The sequence below is a fragment of the Chroicocephalus ridibundus genome, chromosome 2 (assembly GCF_963924245.1).
Source record: "Chroicocephalus ridibundus chromosome 2, bChrRid1.1, whole genome shotgun sequence".
Classification (NCBI taxonomy): Eukaryota; Metazoa; Chordata; class Aves; order Charadriiformes; family Laridae; genus Chroicocephalus; species Chroicocephalus ridibundus.
The window spans coordinates 122,431,083-122,441,353 of record NC_086285.1 but is presented as its reverse complement, the minus strand read 5'-3'; the positions used below and the strand labels follow the sequence as shown (position 1 = coordinate 122,441,353).

Genomic DNA, 10,271 nt, shown 5'->3' with positions numbered 1-10,271 from the left:
TGGTCACATTTCCTAGGTAAAAAGTTTTATGGTTTAGGATGTGTCTCACTTTGGAAGGTAGATGGTGAGAAAGCATTGGCTTGAGTGAGCAGCTGCTCCAGTCAGCTTGGCGATATTGTTGATTTTGTAATTATCATTACTTTTTTAGTCTTTTTTTGTGTGTTGGGTTGGTTGGGGTTTTTTTTTATATTTTCCTGTCACGCAGAGCTTTGTCTCAGAGCTATCATCTTCTACGGTTATATTGCAGGACAGGTACAAGAATATACTTTTAATGTAGCTATATTGAATTGTATAAATTAGTCTTTCCTTTAATGTCGTATCCTTATAAAAAACAGTCTGAGACTGTATGTATTTAAAAATATTTTTCTATTAATTTTCTTTTTAAACAAGACTTTTATATAGCATCAAGAATTAATTAGCTGCTAAGATCTGAGCAGTGCCACAAAATACATCTTAGTCCAACTGAACAAGAATGTGTTTATAGTTACTTAGCACTTGATTTGGAATTTGGCAAGATCTTCTCTTCAAACTAGAAAACACACAGATGCAATTTCATATTATTTAGTAGTGTGTTGTGTTTCCTTTTTTATTTTTAATAGATTGTATGATCCTGCCAAATTTTCAACTCATTTTGTTTTTCTAATCTTTGCAACTGAACTATTTATATAATATACGTAATGGCTAAAATTACTATTTAACTTAAAGTCCTTCTGAAACATAAAGTAATAAAATACATACAGCTTAAAATGGGAAATCAAATAGAGATGGATCAGCATTTTAAAATGTTTATTTCTCCATTTTTTCTCTTTCAAAGAGCATAGTATTATCATCTTAGGCACAAACCATGTCTTATAGACTGTGCACTGTAGAACAATGGAGGTACTTGAATAATACTGACAGCAAGGGCTTACTACGTGATTCTTTCTCAATTTGGACATAATGTCTTGCTGGAGGAGCTGCAAGCATTCTGGAGAACAGGATAATATGGAATTTGAAATGATCTTGAGAAGTCAGAGAATAGGACGTAAATCAGTAAGAACAAGTACAAAGTACCATCCATAAGCAGAAATAATGTGTACAGCGGAGAAGAAGATGCTTGGTAAGGTAGCAAAAGATCTGTAGGTTGAAGTGCTAAACACGAAAACCAGTATCAAGCTTTGTGATAGAAGCAGGGGTTGTATCAGGATATGAAACCAAAAGAATTGCATAATACTTCCATTCTTCTTAGTACTGGTGAGGCATCAGCTGGAAGGCTGTGGCCTCTTTGGAATATATGCCTGAAAAGACCTGGACCAAGTGGTGAGAATTTGTAGCAAAAGAGTGGAAAAACAGTTGGAAAGTATAATCTCTGGGCAGGGGTGTGTGTATTTAAAAAATTAGAAGAATTTGGTCTATCTAGAGAAGGAAAGAGATAACAGTTCTCAAATGTTTAAGAAGTTGTTTAGAAAGTGAAGGCAATGTGTTATTTTTTGTGTCCATATAGATATGATGAGAAGATTATATTATACATTAGGAGGGCTAACTAATGGCATGGATGGTTAAGTTTGGTTTAAGTTTGCTTAGATATCTGGTAGAAACTGTCACTAAAAGATTTTAAAACATATTTGACAGACATCTGTCAGAAATGGTTTAGATTTAGGTGAAACTGCCTTGGATCTTTCAATGCATGGAGGCATTATTTTACAAATGGAATCTGTTTTCACATTCTACTACACTTCTGTCATTACTAAAGAGAAAGTAAGTTTCTACCCAGGACGACCCCTTCTTCATGGAACTTTCTATGTGTTTAATTAAATAATCAATTTATTTTCACAGAATCACGGAATGGTGGGGGTTGGAAGGGACGGACCTTTGGAGATCATCTAGTCCAACCCCCCTGCCAGGGCAGGGTCACCTAGAGCAGGTTGGACAGGGACATGTCCAGGCAGGTTTTGAATATCTGCAGAGGAGGAGACTCCACAACCTCTCTGGGCATCCTGTTCCAGTGCTCTGCGACCCTTACACGGCACATGCAGGAGAACAGGGTGATCAGGCCCAGTCAGCATGGGTTTGTGAAGGGCAGGTCATGCCTATCAAACCTAATATCCTTCTATGATAAGGTGACCCACTTAGTGGATGAGGGAAAAGCTGTGGATGTTATCTACTTGGATTTTTGCAAAGCTTTTGACACTGTTTCCCCCAGCATTCTCCTGGAGAAACTGGCTGCTCATGGCCTGGACAGGTGTACTCTTCGCTGGGTAAAAAACTGGCTGGATGGCCGTTCCCAGAGAGTGGTGGTAAATGGAGTTAAATCCAGTTGGTGTCCAGTCACAAGTGGTGTCCACCAGGGCTCGGTGCTGGGGCCGGTTCTCTTTAATATCTTTATCAATGATCTGGATGAAGGGATCGAATGCACCCTCAGTAAGTTCGCAGATGACACTAAACTAGGTGGGCGTGTTGATCTGCTTGAGGGTGGGCTGGCTCTGCAGAGGGATCTGGACAGGCTGGACCGATGGGCTGAGACCAATGGTATGAGGTTCAACAAGGCCAAGTGCCGGGTCCTGCACTTGGGACACAACAACCCCATGCAGCGCTACAGGATTGGGGCGGAGTGGCTCGAAAGCAGCTCGACAGAAAAGGACTTGGGAGTGTTGGTTGACAGCCGGCTGAATATGAGCCAGCAGTGTGCCCAGGTGGCCAAGAAGGCCAACAGCATCCTAGGCTGTATCAGGAATAGTGTGGTGAGCTGGACTAGGGAAGTGATCGTCCCCCTGTACTCGGCACTGGTGAGGCCCCACCTCGAGTACTGCATTCAGTTTTGGGCCCCTCACTACAAGAGGGACATTGAGGTGTTGGAGCGTGTCCAGAGAAGGGCTACAAAGCTGGTGAGGGGTCTGGAGGACAAACCTTATGAAGAACGACTGAGGGAGCTGGGGTTGTTTAGCCTGGAGAAGAGGAGGCTGAGGGGAGACCTTATCAGCCTCTACAACTACCTGAAAGGAGGTTGTAGAGAGATGGGGGCTGACCTCTTCTCCCTGGTGACAAGTGATAGGACGAGGGGAAACGGGTTCAAGTTACGTCAGGGGAGGTTTAGATTAGATATTAGGAAACATTTTGTCACTGAAAGGGTTATTAAACATTGGAATAGGCTGCCCAGGGAGGTGGTGGATTCACCATCCCTGGAGGTGTTTAAAAAAAGGGTAGATGGGGCACTGAGGGACATGGTTTAGAAGTGGCTCTTGTCAGGGTAGGCTAAAGGTTGGACTCGATGATCTTAAAGGTCCCTTCCAACCTCAACAATTCTATGATTCTATGATTCTATGATTCAAAGTAAAGAAGGTTTTCCTCATGTTGAGATGGAATTTCCGGTGTTTCAGTTTGTGCCCGTTGCCCCATGTCCACTCCACTGAAGAGTCTGGCCCCATCCTCTTGACACCCGCCCTTTAAGTATTTGTAATCATTGATGAGATCCCCTCTCAGTCTTCTTTTCTCCAGGCTAAATAGACCCAGGTCTCTCAGCTTTTCCTCATAAGAGAGATGTTCCAGTCCCCTAATTATCTTTGTAGCCCGCCGCTGGACTCTCACCAGCAGTTCCCTGTCCTTCTTCAACTGGGGAGCCCAGAACTCGACCCAGTACTCCAGATGTGGCCTCACCAGGGCAGAGTAGAGGGAGAGGATGACCTTGCTCGACCTGCTGGCCACGCTCTTTTATAATGCACCTCAGGATTATTCTTTTATGGATCCTCTGTCATTTTTACTTATGTTGTCCCATTCCAGTTTTGGTAGCTAGGCTTTGTCAGTCGTTTTTTTTTTTTTCTTCCCCTCTAGCTTTCATTTACTTTGTCATCTTTGTATCTTTTTACAAACTCCCTTTCCCTACTGCGTAATATATGTTTTCCAGATTTGCATTGCAAGCACCTTTCATTCCTTGAATGCCCTGTCCAACCTGCTTTTCTGTACCGTTGGCAGCACCCACATGCTTGGTTCTTTCACTTGTTTTTGTCTTTTTTCTATGTTCTTTATTTTTTAGCATATACAAGATGTCATCTTTTTCTCCTTTCTCTGCATTACTTCTAAAATAGTGAAGTTTAAGATCCCTACAAAACAAATTTTGATGGAAAGACTATGAAATAAATGAAGGCAGTCAAGTGACTCTAAGTAGCCTTCAATTAAAGAGGTTTTTTGGGTATATCTAAGAAAACAAAGTGTACAGTGTCACTGTATGTGATCTGCCAGTGCCTGTCCTCCAGTAACTTTTGTCTATTCCAACCAGATTTGACAGATGGGTAGGAGTGTCAAAGATGTTAAGTTCTTCAAGTTTCATGAAAATTGGCAGCTAAGTAACGGGAAGAAAGACACAAATTATTTCCTTAGCTGAAAGAAAGGAGTTATAAATTGGCCCTTTACATATTCTGTAGGGTAGCAGTCAGCTGACTAATTGACTCATGTTTTGGTTAGCCAGCCAAGCTCCAGACCAGTCCTATGCACATGCCCAGAAAGGAATAAGGGAAGCTGTGTTGGTCAGGCTTAGTGACACTGAGGGGAGCCGGGCTTCTGTGAGGGAATGTTGCACAAAAATCCATGGAAAACTTGGAAATCCATGGAAGACTTTACTGATTGTAATGTCATGGGAATGCTGGGGTGGTTTTTTTGGCTGTAAAATGTTCTTAGCATTTTTTTCTCTGTTCTTTGCAATATCAGTGAGGCCATTGCTTAATAAATAGCAGTTATTTCAAATAATACAATTTTTCATTCATCCATTATTCCTGTTTTATCTTCATTTTTTTGAAGAACCTGTTATATCCTTGAAAATTTGAGTGCATCAGTTCCACATGTTCATTAAGACCTTGACCCGTTCCTGCCAGGAAGGGCTGAAGAGATAAGGTAAACCAAAAATTAAACTGTACTTCAAGCTAGGAGTGTTATATTGTGTGCCAAACAAATTCTTGGACTTTGCATTTCTTTGTTGCAGTGTATTGGCTGATTACAGATTTATTTTGCAATGTGTGTGACAGCTTAAGAAAAGACTTTTAAGTTTCCAAGACTTCAAGCTTTCAAGTAGAGATGATCTCTCTTGTCTTGTTTTAAACTAAGATTTATTTGTCTATTTATCTGTTCTGTATTACCAAACTCTTTCTGAAATTCTGTTTGTTTGTATTTCTGAATATTAAAACGAAAGGTACTGATGGTAATGAACTCGATAAGTGTAAGGTAGCTCTGAAACAACCAAATCGGATCTAAATTATTGAGCAAAGCAAACTAGAGAAGGGAAAGGATGAAAGAATTCGAGTGTTGAAGTAAAAGCATAGAAACCCAACTGCCCTACTGTTCATCTGACCTGTGGGGTTGTGGTTTGTTTTGGGGTTGTGAGTTTTTTGAGATGTTTAAGATTCATTCTGGGAGCTGATAAGGAAGTGGAGAGGAATTTGTAGCTAATTCACGGGCTGGTTGAATTGAGTTAATTTGTTCCTGCTGAATGCGTGTTTTTTAATGCTGCTGAGAAAATTATGCTGTTGTAAGACTGTCAGCATGCCTAGAGCACTTTTTCCTTTTCTACTATTTCTTGAAACCAAAGAAACAAACAAATTTATCCTTATTCAATGTGAACCTCATTGCAAGTAAAAAAAAAAAAGTTTGTCACAGGCTGTTGGGGGCGTTTATTTTTGCTGAAGTTTCTTTAGCCATTTCTGGATGTTTGACTAATAATGAATTTATTATTCTAAAACAGTATTTTGAATTTAATGACAAAACCAGAACTGGCTTAATTATCAATAAGTAAAAAGATAACTTAAACAGTATTTAACTAAATTGTTTAATAGAATGCAAGAAAATATACTCTAATTATAAAAGAAAAGTGATTCAGTGAATTAAACAAGAATATGTTGCATTATGTCTATAAATACTCGATCTAATTTTTTGTTTCTTCATTACTCTATTTTTAAAAAATGGAGTTCAAAAGTGTCTTCATTTCTAATTCGCAGAATAAGAGATGTGATTTGTATGAACATATGCAGCAATTATGCCAAAACTAAATTTCCTCAGTTCTGTGGTTACTATGGTAACCAATATTCACTGTATTTCATTTAGACATATACAGCAGAATTGAAGATGGTAGGTTTAAGATTTAATAATCTTTGCAAAAATATTACACTATAGTACATGATATTTTAATTATGTGTAAGGGGACAGATCAAATAACTAACATGCTTAGTAGCATGAACATTGGTAGTAATCATCTTTAAAACATATTTAGATGATTCTTGTGGTAATAGAATTTTGTGTGCTGGTTTCTAACAATTTAAATGAATTAGTTTTTTGCTTGAGCAGGGAGATTGTTCCTACTACTGTCAGGTCTCTTTCACCTCCCAGGAATAAGGGAGAGAATAGTAGTTCTCCAGTTGTTTTGTTTCTGGCCTTGGAATGCGTGAGGAGGGACACTGAAACAGTAGATTAGGTAGCACCTTTAGTCACAGTTATGTTTTATGTGAACCCATGTTGCAGAATGTGAGCAGCTCTGAAGGTATTTATTTTCTCAATACTACTTGGTAGAAGTATAATTCCTGTTTTCTGACTCATGTCAGAACTCAAGAATATATAGAGAAAGACAAAGTGCATCATTCGTGACCATGGCACAGAAAACCTGGATTTAATTCCCTTGCCTATTACAGATTTCCAGTGTCCTTGTTTTTCATCCTGTTTAATGGTCTGTGGGTTTGTTTGTTGTTTTGTTTAGAGTTCATATTTGCACTAAGGTCTGTGGAAAAAGAATAGGGATTAAGTTTATTTGAGTTGCAGACTAGCTGAAATGAACCACAAGAATAGTGGAATACTGGAATAAAATCAAATTGATTTTCGATACAGAACAATTTCAGGTATTTATATGATAGTAGTAAGATCTCAGCTATAATATTTTTCATTTTGGATACCATTGGAAATTTGTGAGAGACATTATTTGATTTTAATTCCCTTCTTAAAGCTTAAAGTCGCTGGTGTAATGGACTAATTCTTGGGATCTTGTTCCTGTGAAAGGAATAAAATACAACAAAGAACCTAAGGAATTTTTCATGTCTTTTGTTGATTTAAATAATAATTCTAATCTTTCTATTAGGGTTGGTGGTTTATATTACCCAGTCTATGAAATTATACATGAAGCCTTGTTTTCAAGTGTGAGACTTGACTATCACTGTAACACATTTTAATGCGGCAAACTGCTATTTAAACAGCAGTGTGTACTATTTGAAACATCTACACAAATTGTAGTTTGGGGGAATATTTTCAGGGACATTAATCCCCTTCTGTGTATTCTGAAGTAAACCTGGGCTGCATTTCAGTGTTTAAAAGGATTCACTGCATCATTTGGGGACAGGCAGAAATTGTGCAAGAAATTTTAGGGCCCTAAAACCAAATGGTAAAATGCTATATTTGCAGAAAGTTAGCACTTGGAGGTCAGAAAATGATAGAATAAAATGAAGATTGTTCATGGAATGTTAGCTTCTTTTAACTATGAGTTAGTTTATAATTTTTATTTATGCTGATTGCATTTTGGGGAAGGAGGAAAATTTCCAACACAAATGACATAGTCACAGTGAAGCAGGAATCAATGAGAATATTTGAAATAAAATTCTTCTGTGATTTGGCCATATCTATTGTGTTTATGAGGTACACAATCTCAATTTGCACTTAGTTTACTTGATAGTGAATAAGAATTTTGGTGAAGAGGGAAGTGTGGGAGTTGATGAGAAAAAGGTTTTTATAGAATAAGCTTTTCATGAGGCATATTTATGAATATCCCAATACTCTGCCTGGGGAATGGCATTTATGATGAGAAATAGTACTACTAGCTTATGTTACGTGGATAGAAATTATAACATCTGAATTCTGATCTCTTTCATTGAAAAAAATTTATCAAAGATTTTGCTTTTAATAAAAATTTTGTTAGTTCCTTATCCTTCTCTTTCAGATATTGGTATTAGAAATTTATTTTTAGCAGCTGACAAATTATTTCTGTTATAGTAAAGTACCAAGAAAGTAATTAAAATGGTATGTGCATTTATTTTAGCTTTAGTCATATTTAATAATACACACAATGTATATATATTTTTATAAATATATATATACACATTTACCTGATGAAAGATTCACAATGCTTTTTTTTTTCATTTTGGAGTAGCATACAATAACTTTTAAAAGGTATACTGTAGTAATATGACTAATGTAGTTGTTGTCTTTGTTAGAGTGAGAAAGTTAGTTTTAATTCTATGTAACAGTTTGTGCAGAATAACACTTCCTGAAGGTCAGAGGTATATGTTAGAGAATTGTGAGTGCTAACTCACTGGATTAGGCTGATTTTTTCTGGACAGGACAATATAAAAGAAAAATTTTAATTTGTGTTTTGATAGTTACAGCTGTGAATATAAATAGTCTAGTATTTTTATATATTTTCAACAGAGACTAAATGAACGATGTGCTGGCTAATTTTTTTTCCAAGCCTCAGATTGAAATGATAGTTTTGTCATCAACTGCAGATTTGTCCAATATATCTTTTTTCAGTGGCATGTTATGTACAGTGGAATGTGTCTTTGTATTGTTGTGTATATGATTCCTTATCAAGCAAGTGATGTTCTCACCTTTCTCTTAACACGTGCTTGCGTGTCAGATCTGCTCATACCTTGTTCTGAATGTATTACACAACAAATTGGAACTGTTTCTTAAGGGTTTTTTTCCTGGATTTTTTCCTTTCATATGCAGTATTTTTCTCCTCTTTCCTCCTTTCTCTAGAGCTATTCTGTCTATCAATGCTTATTTTCTTTGACTTAACTACGAATTTCAGATTCTTTTATATACTCCTTGTTGGAGCTAATATGGTCCATCTGGTCTGACTGCCAGGATGAGCCTGTAGGAGAGTAGAATATCACTTTGCAGAGTCCAAGAAGCTGACATCCTGTCAGAGGTATAGTTAAAAATTCCTGCTTGCCAAATTGGCATATTTCTTTGAACAACATTGAGCCCCACCACTGGCAATGATTGTTTCAGGAAATTGAAAAAGCCACCAAACTTACAAAAAAAAAGTATTAATGTGCAAATGACATTCAAGAATGGCTCATATAATATATTTTCCATACATTTCCTAAGGAGAGTTGCATAGTTGAAAATGTGGTGACTTGAAACTTACTTACTTATATGTATTATGAACTTTATTTAATTTAAAAAATCTTTTCCATAGCTTTAGTTTGAACGTTTGAAAGGTTTTGTTGATATTGTTCAGAGTTTCCAAGTCAAATAGTTTGTTATGGTAACAGAGCAATAATGCTGTCTGCATTGCAGTGCAGGGAAGTTCATGCAGAAGATCAGCTGTGGATTCATCATTTCTTTTGGCAAGCTTGGTACACTTACAGTCTTCTAACCTCTCTTTGGAACAGACTTGAGTTTGGGTTTGGTGGATCAATAACCTGAGGTGTGAAGAGCATATTTTGGTCTTGCTCTTTTTTTTCTCTGTCCGTCCATCCATTTGAACTCTCAGGCAACTATTTTCCATTTCAGGGAATTTGGAATAAACATATATCTATTTTTTAATAGTACTGCTTACAAGAATATGGAATGCTAAAATCTGTGATCTGTGCGATATTTTATATTGATAAAGACTGTAATATAAATGTTGGGATTTGCTTTTTTACTAGTCAGTTTTTGTAGGTTGATAGTAGTTGGAATCCACAATTTACTGTGGACTTCCAATATGCGAATTGCGCAAGTCGGGCGAGATAAGGAGGGAGAGATGTCCACCTGGATCTCTGTATGGCAATACAGTTATTTGTCAAATGTATGAATTTTTAGGGCAATAAAATATTTTGGTAAATTACTTTAGCTTGATGTCCTGAGGCTTAACTACCTAAGTTTTCAGCCAGTGTTATTTTTCTGAATTATGTAAATAATAAATAAATAATGTTGATTTTATTTATTGTAGTAAATCTGAGTTACAAGTTTATATGCAAATAGGTAGATTATTTTCCTCTCTTATGTGTCTTCTGTCCATTGAGACAACAGTGTTTACAGGTTTATGGACTTCCCTTCCATTGACAGTTTCTTAATTAAAATTCATCTCATAGGTTATCCATTTTGGTTTTCACATTTTTCTAGTTAGTGTTGGTTATCACTGTCATGATAGGCTCCAAAATAACCTGTATAATTTAAAAAGCCAGGCCACATAGGTTGAATTTTGGCAGTCTTGGTTTTCCTTTACTTTTTAACTGTAATTTCATTACTTAAATAGGATCCACAGTGTGATTTGTACTGCC

The 10,271-nt window shown here is 36.9% G+C and overlaps 1 protein-coding gene across 1 annotated transcript in view; it reads left to right on the top strand.

Annotated features, from left to right (window-relative positions):
• Positions 1 to 2,283: 2,283 nt before the first annotated feature.
• Positions 2,284 to 10,271, top strand: part of CCDC178 (coiled-coil domain containing 178) — a 182,156-nt gene continuing 174,168 nt past the window's right edge. The window contains exons 1-2 of the mRNA XM_063323996.1: positions 2,284 to 2,400; positions 4,771 to 4,863. The gene's annotated coding sequence lies outside the window, so the exon portion shown is untranslated. The remainder of the gene's footprint in view (positions 2,401 to 4,770; positions 4,864 to 10,271) is intronic.